The sequence below is a fragment of the Leuresthes tenuis genome, unplaced genomic scaffold (genome assembly GCF_036924035.1).
Source record: "Leuresthes tenuis unplaced genomic scaffold, fLeuTen1.0.hap1 SCAF_5, whole genome shotgun sequence".
NCBI lineage: Eukaryota > Metazoa > Chordata > Actinopteri > Atheriniformes > Atherinopsidae > Leuresthes > Leuresthes tenuis.
The window spans coordinates 18,527,873-18,540,199 of record NW_027325359.1 but is presented as its reverse complement, the minus strand read 5'-3'; the positions used below and the strand labels follow the sequence as shown (position 1 = coordinate 18,540,199).

The 12,327-nt window shown below is 38.2% G+C and overlaps 1 protein-coding gene across 2 annotated transcripts in view; it reads left to right on the top strand.

Moving 5' to 3' along the window:
- Positions 1–12,327, top strand: part of LOC140307486 (alpha-1,3-mannosyl-glycoprotein 4-beta-N-acetylglucosaminyltransferase C-like) — a 208,815-nt gene that overhangs the window by 178,656 nt on the left and 17,832 nt on the right. The gene's annotated exons all lie outside the window — the stretch shown is intronic.

Sequence of the window (12,327 nt, the reverse complement as noted above, 5' to 3'; positions counted from 1 at the left end):
ATGAGGCGACTGTGGAGAGAAACGACTCATTTTCAACAGGAAGAAACCTTTAGCAGAACCAGACTCAGGAAGGGTGTCCATCCGCCTCAACAAGAGGTGAACGGCCACTGGTTAGAACTTTCTAATTAGCTATTATCTAACATGTTTTTAACATCGGTCAAACTGTAGAAAGTGACATTGTTATTAAACATAAGCAGAAACTTTGCAATGCTGCAGTAAATGAGAACAATTCTGCTGCTGACAGGGAAAGCAATTCTTTATCGTTCACTGTCGAATCAATTAGAATTTTTCCAATTATTAAAACATATGAAAAAATATTTCAAAAACAGGCAAAATTCAATTAATATATAAGCATGTGTGGCGTTTGAATTAAATGGTGTAATTTCATAAAGTTCTTATTAACATTTGTTTGATACATTTCAATTATGAAATTTAAATTGTCTGAACAAATATAATACATACATGATAGCGAGTTCCTCAAACAAGACACCACTGTGAGTCCAGTGTAACACAACACACATGGATTGACAGTTTGTTTTCTTTATAAAGCCAACATTTAAATCAGAATTTAGTGATTTGGAGAACTCTTTGCCCACAAATATCATATCAATTCACATGCTTAACGTATTCGTTAACATATTTTCACCGTGTCTATTGTCACACTTGACAGTGATGAGAAAAGCTTGTTTGGGACAATCTGCATGTAAAAAAAAAACACTGAAGGAGGCCTCTAAAGGAGGCCTGGAAGCTTGAGGGTTCTGTACAGTATCTTAGCCATTCCCAGGACTCCGCTCTTCTGGACAGAGATCTCTGATGTTGTTCCTGGGTTCTGCTGGAGCCACTGTTCCAGTTTGAGGCTCCAGGCTTATGGTTAGGGTTAGGGGTTTAATTCAGCTTTTTTAGTTGTTGTTTTCCTTCTTCTTGACGTTGCTGTCATTAGGGACAGTATCATCAACCACTATCACCAGTTAATCTGTCTGGATCTGAAAGTACCACAGAACCGTGACCTTGTCATTCTCCATCTCCTTTGGGAATATTTCTGACTTTGACTTAGGGACTTCCAACCAACCCAAACTCAGTCGAGATGTTTCTCTACACTATTCCTGTGTTATGTTCTTCCATGTATGCTGTACTTGCATGTATCTTAAACCCTGGGGTCTGGGGTCCTATTTGGTGTGGTAGACCCCAGCTTCTACTGCTCTTGTGCTCAGGGCCTGTTCTTATGCTGTCATGATCATTGCCAACACGTTGTTCTATATGATTTCTTGCTACCACTTTATCTTCATATTTGTATTTATATGATCTTTTTCATTGTATATTTTTTCCTATCCTGGAGTTTCTCTCTAAAAAATTTACTTCATAGCTGCAGTTTCCCTTGAACGTTGAGAGAAATAACACCACGGTGGACGAGACAGGTATGCCACAGGTGCATCAGTGTAAATAAGCTAGAAAAGGAGTCAGTGTAAATGCTTTAAAGCAGGGGAAAAGCCTCTGTATGAAACTTATATTGCAGCGATCTCAGGAAGAAGATGATATTTGATTTAACACTAGATGCACAAAAAGGGCCAATAAATAATATGGCTGAAGAGACAGGGAGATATGAGAGGAGTATTGACTTGAGGAACAAAATTAGAATTGATCTGGTGAGCAGAGCAAAGATGCTTTACACTTCCTGCAGTGAATTGTTATGTTGATATTCGAAGTCAACCTGTGGCACAGTTTTCCTCATTATTCTTCCAGGCAGGCATGCAGCTCTCGGACTGTAAATGAGAGTGACTCGCAGAGGTTCGAAAATCTTAACTGATGAAGCTGAGGCTGGTGTGGAGGTCATTTTCTGTCACAGCCTTTTCTCATCAAAACTCCTCCGCAAAGACAAACATTCCAGCAGAGAAGCTGCTGCAGCTCTCAGCCGAGAGAAATCCAGCAAACAATATCAAAAGTTTCCTTCTAGCAGATTCATATTTCAATTTTAAGGGCTGGAAGATAAACTATGAGACCGAGGCGAAGTCCTCAGCTGTGCCTTTTGAAATAATTTAGAAATAAAATACTCTCCAGCCTGAAAATAAAGGAAATTCAACTATTATGCAAAAATGATAATATATGATAATATATTCCCACAGATAATGTGAAACATCAGGAATGAACTGAGAGCCAGAAAATATTTAGTTAATACAGAAACCATGTCCAGAAAAGGAAGAATTTATAAAATCCAATAAAAACTTATGAATAAAAATGTAATTTCATAATTAGTTCAAACTTTTAACAGACACGTACATTGGAGATTATTTTAGTTTTCTTCAGGGACTGATTTGGTTTAGAAGATATATAAACCGTTTGGAGACAAATAGTGAAAGAAAAGTTTGTAGAATATACACGTAACACCATTCTGGAATATTCTAAAGTTGACAGATTAACTGGTGATAACTTTTTGGGGGGGCAGTTTCTGTTAGAAAGTATTAAGTGACTAAATCTTTTGTGGCTCACAGTTAATTGCTGGTGTTTTAAATGATCTGTTTATAATAATATTTTTTTTGTCTCTGACAACCAAATAGTTCATTTTATCCTCTTGCATAAAATCAAATTTTTTCTCTCTTTTGTCCTTTCTGTTTAAGTCATCTCTTTTATTGTTGGAGGATAAAATCTCGTATTTGCAATTAAAATTCACGCTAACATGATTAAAAGGCTTATGATGAAAGGGTTATGAAGCAATGGGGGCCAATATATGGAAAACAGAAAGCTGTCAGATATAAAGTGATTTAACAGGTTTATAATTTCCCATTTTTAAGCTCTATCTAAGGTTTGTTATATCTATAGCACCTCGTGGAAGTTAGTGTTTCAGGTATTGGTCAAAATAGTGGTTAGTGGTGACCTCATTGGGATTTCTTCCTTTAATAACAGACTGAGCAAGCTAACTCCCTTATTGTGTTGTTTATGGCAGATCCCCACACATTTTAACCTGTCAGAAATGAAAAATAAAGCCAGCTGGAAGATTTTGTGTCTCAAAAGTATGCTTGGAGTTAGGACAGTTTAGATGCAAAAGATTTGAAAAAGCAAAGGGACGCCAAACTATTTCCAAGAACAGCTTTTTTCTTATGTAATAATTCACACAATAAAGCAACCTGCCACAGATAAAAGAGAAGCAAACCCAAGACAAACACAACAGTGACAGTCTGAGCAGTGACATATTAGAGGATAAGTGCTGCCAGCTCTGAGTAACAGTAAAGTGGTAAAAATAACTGTCACTTCAGCCATCAAATGATAATTATTAGCATCAAACTGAGATATTAGAGAAACATGATTGTTTGCTAGACATAGCAAAGCAGCGCTTAGACAGGACGCTTTTTGATAACAACTCAGCCTCTCACTCGTCTGATTGATGGACATTCCTGGAAACATCATGCTGATCTCCCGGTGCTCTCCAGAGAATTTATTAGCATCCCATTATGTTCGTCTTATAGTAGCAGTCTCCCTTGTACACTCCTCGCAGGAAGCTGAGTAATGACTGTATGGTGTTGCTCCAGAACATTCCCAATGTGGGTTTTTGGGCTCAGTTTCAAATTCCTGATCCGGCCTAATTTTTTTTTTTCTTTTTTGGGGGAGGGTGGGGTTCGGATCGCTGTTCATCTCTGCTTGTAGGTAATAAATATCTGATACCTTTGTGAGGTGAAAATAATGTCCGGAAGTGTACAGAGGGGACAGAAATTCCATGGCTTGCACAGCTACAAGATTCACATCCAAGTAAGTGATAAATATGAATGCATGTCACTTAGCAGATGGATGAATAATAAAGCTTTGATTTTTCTTTTGGGGGGGGGGTCTTCTTTTGTATGGATTCTTCCATCTTTAGCTCCCTGTTGAGGAGTTATATCCACCTCAGCTTTACAGTAGTTATCACACAGTCTTGATCACAGCTCAGTGAAAGAACGTGGATAGCAATAGTCACTCTGTTTGAAGTCCTGACTCCACATTAAATCAACTGTATGAAAAAGTTGGTGCATAAGATAGAAGAAAGAAGATATCCCCGGCAACAAACAACACAGGCAAACAGTAAAATTATACTAAGTGCCAAATGCAAGTTTAATACAATGCCTTTGCTATACACAAGCATGTTTATCATTAGGATTTAAAAATCATACCTTACTGTTCTATATGATAATTGTGTTTTACTGCAGCTGCAACTTAAAGTTAAATGTCCTCACATGTATAGCAACAGTCGGTGACTTCAGTTAACAAATAACAGCAGAGATTACTGAAATGTATCAACATAAAATTGTATTTTTCTGACATACCAACCAACCTCACAATAATACCATGGCTGTAGCAGGATCAGTGGTGAAACCCATTGTCACACAAATTTGTCTAACTCAATTGGTAGTAGTAAATGGAAGTAGACGTTATTTACCCATATATCATATTTATATACCTATTTTAAACAGACAACATATAGCAGTTGTATGTTAGCAGGTATGGTCATATATTGTTGTCCAAAATACAGTGATCCATTGTTAAAGCATTATACAGTGGATTAGCGTTAAAATAAAAATAATACATATGTGTTTTTGCTGCCAGTACTTTACTGTTATTTTACAATTAAATTATTTACAGTGTCAAGTATGTGATGAATAAACAAGTGAGTGTGTTGCCTGAATAAGGCAGGAGAGGCACAGTAGATCAGCAAATTATGTAACATCAAATGTGGATATATCTCAATGCAAAAGTCAATAGTTGTATGTATAGTAGAATCACTTAGGTAGAATTAAAACAGTTATACTGTCATTATATTACATATAGTAAATATATACGGTAAACAAAGCCAGAATAATTATATAACTATACTGCACAGCCATATATTTACAATTGACATTTAATTTATTTTTGTTTGATTTTAAATGGCGTCTTTATTTTTCTCTTTTTTTCTTCATATAAGAATGTAAAATGTTGATTCTATTTTAGGTGATGAAACCTTAAAAGTTCACAAACTTTTAAGAAGCACAGTATCCATGTTCAGGGCTGAGAGTGTTTTGGTCATGCAGCTTTTAGTAGCGCGGCTCTTACTAACTGGGGCACCATTTAAGTTAATGCTATGTTCGCTGTTCTCAAAATCATAAATGGTGGTGTGTATTGTAACCTATGTCCCAATACCGCACACGGGGCTCTTTTGTATTCATTAGTATTTGGTTGTAAACCTCCTGATTTTTGTAACCCGTTGCAGCAGGGCGAGCATGGATATACTACAAGACATTGACTATTAATTGTATAAATTTACTAAGAAATCCAGCAAAGTGATATGGAATTTGTTTCTCTGCTGTTGAATAATGATTCTCATTTCTTCATCTTAAATTTGAGACGCATGTCACATGTTACTGACGTGCTTCTCTCCATAACGTCACGCTGTTCACACGCTGTTTCTAAATTGTCACTCTCTCTAACGTTCCATATAATATTTGAACACTAAATCTGAATTGGGGCAGCATCTGCTGTTGTGTGAATAAAGCTGAGCTATTTGTGTTCATCAGATTTCTGAATCATCAACTCTTTGAGGGGGGAATATTTAAGTTTGAGAGCAGAGCTTTGTGCGCCTTGACACATCTCCCTCCTCTTTCTCTGTGTGGGATGATTTTACAGCAAGCATCGTTTCAGAGTCACAAAGATTCTGGGTGTCTCAGTGCCATTCTGCCACTGAGCTTGCACTGATGTTTATATTACACTCGTCGCCATGGAGACCAACATATTTCCCCCCGATATTTCTTTGCATTTCTAAATCTCTCTGTTTTCCATATACTGTATGTACCTCGAAAAGCAGTGGCAATGAAGCCGCATCTCTTTAACACAGTTTTCCCCTGTTTCCGCAGAGCTGAGAGGAGGTGATGGGCTTTGAGAATATTTAATGACTTCAGTATTACCCTCTCAGGCAGTGTCATTTCATATGTGAAATCTCAATAACCCCTGCAGGCGGATGGAAGCACATTTTTCAGTGATGCAACGCACATTGTCATGCGTCCAGAGTGACAAATGTTACACTTCTCACCTCGGGGCATTGTTGACTTCTCACAAGAGGGCTGTTTGTTATTAAAAATGTGGTTCAGACTTCCCAGTCCCCTTTGGTGCTTATTCGCTGATAGAAATTTATTATTGGCAAGTCCTGGGTGATATCTTATCCTTTCGCCCTATTGCCCCACAGCAAGTGAAACTCAATAACAGGAGAATTGATTATATGAGGACCACAGAGCAGCAATCAGAAAATGTGTTTACTGTAGTCTCCCTCCCATCTAAATGTCAAGAATCAGCTCTCAGCAGACGCTCCGCTGCCTGATGAATGATTAATGAATTAGAGTACCTTCATAAATGGCCAAACAAACAAATTTCCACGCAGGTAGGTCAGCAGAGCGTCAGAGAGTTCTTTCTGGCTCAAATCTCTGCAATAAACACAGTGATGGTGGACAAGGTAAAAACAACCAATGATATTGTATGGTAGCCCAGTGTTGCAAAATGAATGACATGTCCATCCTCGAGCACACCAAGACTCTTACATTATGCACAGTATGGGCTGGTTGTGGCTCAGGAGGTAGAGCGGGTCGTCCACTGATCAGAGGTTTGTGGTTCTATCAACCGCCTTCCCCAATACAGTGACAACCTCCAACCGACCCCTAACCCCCCCCCAATTGCAATACTTAAGAGGTGAAAAAGTTCACAGTTGGAAGTTGGAGGATGGAACACACTACAGTCAAGAAGAACAGCCCAGACTCCTGTCCCAACCATCTTGTTTTAAAGATTAAGATTCAGTAGCTATATATTTGTCCTTTCAGTCACTGCCTTGCTGCTTTAAAACAGACTACTTGGTTAAGGTTAGGTTATGCATCACAGTGCAGTTATATGAAAAAAGACACTTCTTTATCATGGGTCGCATCAAAATACACTTTTTATTAGTGCATGATAAAGAAAGGCACTTTGTGTGAATGTGCCTTGTACTGTTAAACACTATGAATGAGACAGGAGAGCATAAGAGAAATACAGTCAGTTTATTCAAATCCTGCTCTTCTATCATATCGGTGTTATGTAACCCTTTACAAAGCAGCATTAATCCTGCCAAAATAAAAGCATATGTCACTCTCTCTTGTGCTTAGGCCCTTTCTAAGCATTGAAATGCTCTAATGTACCTTTTAGCGATGCACCTGCCCCATTTTGTTCTTCAGCCCCCACATATCTGAAGCTGGTGTTGCTTACATGTCATCAAAGTCGGCAAAGGCCATTACCGTTTCCAAGGCGACTGCGTCTATTGAAATTACCCCCCTCGCCATCTCAATACCCCCCTCCTCATGTCCACGACTTCTCACTCGAATCAGTCATTTTCTGACATTCAGCTCAGCACTGACGTCACATGAACCTGAAGAAAAAAAGACTGACTGATTTAGCAATCATGTCCCACCAGTGATCCTGAACGATACATACTAATCAGCCAAGCTGTTACAATCCTGCCTTGAATAGAGAGGTAGACTTACACTGAACCCCTCGTCATGATTCACAACAGAATATTTTTAAGTTTATAATTATCTTAAATGTGTTCGCTTCTTAAATTACAGAGAAATAAAAATGATTTTAAACCATTTTTTCTACTGCTAAAGACATATTTTGAGCTGTTGAGCTTGAACAGATTATTTTCTTTGTCCGTCTGAAAGCCTTGGCACATCACCTACATTTCAAATGTTGTCTGCAGCTACCTGAAGACTAGAATGTTTATTAAAAGTATACATCAGTTTTACAATCAGTGTATTTTTTCTCCTTAGACTGATTTATTTGTGAAAAGTCTAAACTCCTCTTTTATCGGTATTGTTTTCACAAGATTACATGCAGAGCTTTAAATGTTGTTGAAGTTGGTCCCGAAAAATCAAAACAACATGAATTATGTAGCAATGAAATGTAATTTAGCCTCTGGAAGAAAAAAATTCTAAAAAAGAAAAGAAATACTGACAACCTCTTTTTTTGTCACTTTCCAATCAGTGGTATAAATAATGCAAAAAAATTATAAATATTTGATCCTTAGACTGACGGTGACTGGATCAATTCCTCAGTTACAAAGAACTGAGTGAAATCAGCAACCTAAGCTACTGCTGATGGGATCCTTGTGGATCGCATGCTTCACTTCTCAAGGCACTTTACACTATATGATTCTGTGATGTCCCACATGACAGGCGAGAAATGTGGTAAAAATGTTGAAGAAGCTGTAAAAAGCAGTGGCTCCTATATATATCACAGTGAGACACGTTCATCTATAATGACATTTAGAGCTCTGGAGACAAAAAACAGGCATCAGAAAACAATGTCTGCTTGTGTTTAATTTTTTTGATTCTTAAATTATAGTGCTGCCATACACGATGCTCCTTGGGTTCAGACATCTGCTCACATTGTGTCTGGTATCACTGCTACAGAGATAATATCCAGCTGTACTAATAATTCTTGCCAGACGACCCCACAGTTACAGCAGACATATCAGCTCATCTCTCTTATAGATCATCAGCAAAAAACAAGCAAAAAAACTGCCTCCTCAACTATCTCCCAAAGGCAGCAAGATACCTGGCAGCCATGACTGATATCCTTCTCTGACTGTTGCATCAGTCTCTGTAGCATTGCTTTGCCCTTTACAACATAAGACAAATCTGTCTATATATGATTCTATATGACCCAACTTCTGTTACAAGCAACAATGGTTTGCGTCAACTGCTACAATTTTTTAGCAGGTGTCCTGGGGTGCACAGTGAAACGAATAGAATGGTTGAATGAAATGTTGAAACACATCTGGGGCCACATGTATGAACCATTCGTATCAAAAAGGGTACGAATGCCAGATTCCATGCATAGATGGGCATGTATAAAAATGAACATGAAATGGAAATGCGCAGACAGTCCAGCAAACACTTCTCTGGCTCCTGTCAGCTGCCAGCGGCAAATTACACAGCTTTGTCTCCTCACAGAATCTGTCAAAATAATGTTTCAAATCCAGTTATGGTGCTGTGTCAGTGAAAGGAAACATTCATGTAAGCAGATACACAATTAGTCTGATAAGCCTTAAGGATTTAGTTTTACATCAGAAAGCCAAAAAAGAACCTGGTGTCATCTTTTCTAGATTAGAGTTAGTCTACCCTTGTACTGGAGGCTAATATTTCATGCACATTATTCATAACTTATGTTGCTGAGTGCTTTGACACCTGCAACATATACATTTCCCACAGCAGATGTCTTCTCTCTTTGCCACAACCACTTGAATGATCTTCAGTAAACTGGACAGCTTCCTGTTCATTTGACTTGGACATGTTGTGTCTTGAACCACATAGTCGACGAAGCACAGAGGCATAAATGACAAGGGGTGAGCAGATTCACTTGTGCACAGAGGACAACCCACAGATAAATGCAGCTGCTATACTCTGTCATTAGTATATGATACAAAAATTTTAAAAAAGAAGTGGTGGTAGGACTTGGCATATATTCTCAACCATTTACTTCAATGAATCATTCCTCTAAAACACATTGCAAATGTCTTTTAAAAGCTAGTATTAATATTTTTGTTCTGTTACTCCAGTGTTTATGAATACCTCAGATCCACGGACACTGAGGCAGTGCACTGTCAGCTACTCTGATGGTCCTCCTTTCCTCTTTTCTTTGAATTTGCTTGAATTGAATGGGCTGGTAGGGACTCCCTAGTTTCTGCTTCATGAACGATGACAGTAATTATCATTATATTGAGTTACTGTGGGCAGCTTACATACTGTGCGTAAACTACTTTTCTTTTTTGCTTGGAAAATAGCATCCAACCTCTTTGTGTGCCTTCAGCTTTGGCTTTTCTGCACGTCACCCTGTGTCAACCACACTCTGTATCGTCACCCCCTTTTCTTTCCATCCACTTTAATATGGGACCACTTTTTTTCCTTTGAAATGAAAATAATAAATTTGGCATCTGTGAATGTCTTTGTCATGCCATCAGCATTAATTGTGACAATGACACGCTGTCACTTCAATAGCTCCCATTTGTTACTGATCCAAAGGATAAACAATCAAATTATTTTCTGACTTTTAGATCTCACACTTTGTGAAGTTCCTCTTATTCTTTGCAGCAGAATTTACCACTGTTGATTGGACAAGTTGTGACAGCAGGGGTGTGTTAATATATTTTGGGATTTATAAAGGCAAGGTGCGATGAAAACCAGCACATCACACTACAACTCACTGAACCCCTCAGGCTACTTGTGGCTGTCTGAATCAAATTCAAGATAAAAATGCTTTCCCAGAGAGTGACTGTGAGTTCTCCACTTGCCTATCCAAGTCATACAGACTTTTGCTCCTTCTTGATCAAAGCCTACCTCTCAGGAACATCAGCTGGTGCAGTCAGTCTCAATGGTGGAACAAGTTGCCAAATGTTATCAGAGTAATGGTGTTCCTCTATACCTGCTAAAATCTCATGAGGACTCCCCTCTTCCAAGAAAACCTCTCCCAACACTTCTTACACCCAAACATGTCCAACCTGCAATTACTTGACACTTTTGTATCTCTTATGCTTGTAGTCTGGCATTTAAAGAAAGCATTTAATGCTTATGCCAGGATTTCTTGCTGGGCTGAAGCTTGACTTTTGCTCCCCATGTGTAAGCGAATTTCGATAAAAGCTAAATGACTAAATGTTATGTATTTATGACATGTCTAGCCCTGTTGGATCTGTCTACCAAAGAGTCAGAAAGAGGCTACAGCCAGGATTTTGTCAGACCTGTGTCACACATTTTGACATGACCTTAACGTGTAAGATAAATGTGTTGAACAGAATATTATGCTTGGACTTGGTCACTTGTACAATAAATTCAGTCTGACCTCTTACATGATTGGAAGGCCTGAGAAGAAAAAAGCTGTATTAAATAACTCTTTCGGAAAAGAAGCTGAGCTTACATAGAGATTTTCTCATCTCCTTTATGTAAGCATGTCTCCAGCAGAGACAGAAAATTGAAAGACTTTTTTTAGCTGTTGGTTGAATCCATGCTGGGTTACATAAATCGCTGAGCTTCAAATAAGAAAAAGGTGTAGATTATTACTCTAAGCACTTATAATGTTTCAGACAAATTCAGCATGTATCAAATACATTTCTCTCTCCGTCCCATTAATAGTGACATCCCAATGGATCACACAAGTCTTCTCAGTCTGAATGAAGTTGCACAGTGGTTTATAGAGGGATATAGTCATAGTTTAAGGACTATAAATAGTGTTAAGCAAGTGTTATGGCATTGTTACAGTTAGCCCCCTACATGATCAGGTCTATACATCTGAGAGTTGTGTTTGTTAAGTCTGTTATCTACCAGTTTCTCACTGATCCAGAACTCTGGAAATTAAACTTGTATCAACTTGTATCATCACCACGATAGAAATCACTGCTGTTAAAGTAAATGACTGGAGTTAACAGCTTTCTTCCCTGTCCTTACAGTACCATTGCTTTTCACAGCTAGAGAGCACATTCTCCTTTCACCATGTCCTCAGGGACTATGCTGGCATTTGTTAGCAACTTTTAGCACACAAGTTTTCCATTAAGGTTACATGACACAGCTCAACCAACAACTGAGCAGTCCAAGTATGATGTATTTATTTAATCAGTGTTACAATACTGTTGATGATTGTGTGAGGATTCAAACGTGACCTTTCAAAAACAATGATGCTGTCATTTTAGTCCAAACTAAAAAAAAAAAAATCCCAGCTATTTAATGGATTTTCATGAAACTTCATACAGACATTGAAGGTAGCCACAGAAGGTGTTCCTATTTTATTTCTACTGTCCTTCTATATGTGCAGCCAGTCTTGTTGCATACAAAAAAATCAGTGAACACATCCTTCATGTTTTATATATTTTTAATGAAACACATTTTTGTCTGTTTAAACAGTACTGCAGCATATGCTGCAAACAAGATTTTGACTTAAACACCACTGGTTTATGCTCATCCTAATGTATTAGCTAAGCTTATGACAAAGTTGTTACAGGTATGATGTACTTCCCATGTCTGAAAATGGGCCACATTTTCTTTCCTGCTTGGAAGCTTCTTTTAACATTCAAACTCAGGCTTGCAAGGTCACTTTTAAAGACTGGCAAGAATACTGAGACGGAGGTGTGTATAGAAGCTCACAGACCTTTGATGGGTATTTAGTATGGTCTCAAAAGAAACAAGGGTTGCTGCAAGGAAAATAATTTGGGCTCTTCTGTTTCAGATCAATCAGTGTCTCTGCAATCTCCAAGCACAAAGTTAGCTTATTCAGCACTATCAATCAGTCCTTATCACAGTCAGTCAATTCAGCCCTGTGGTCTCT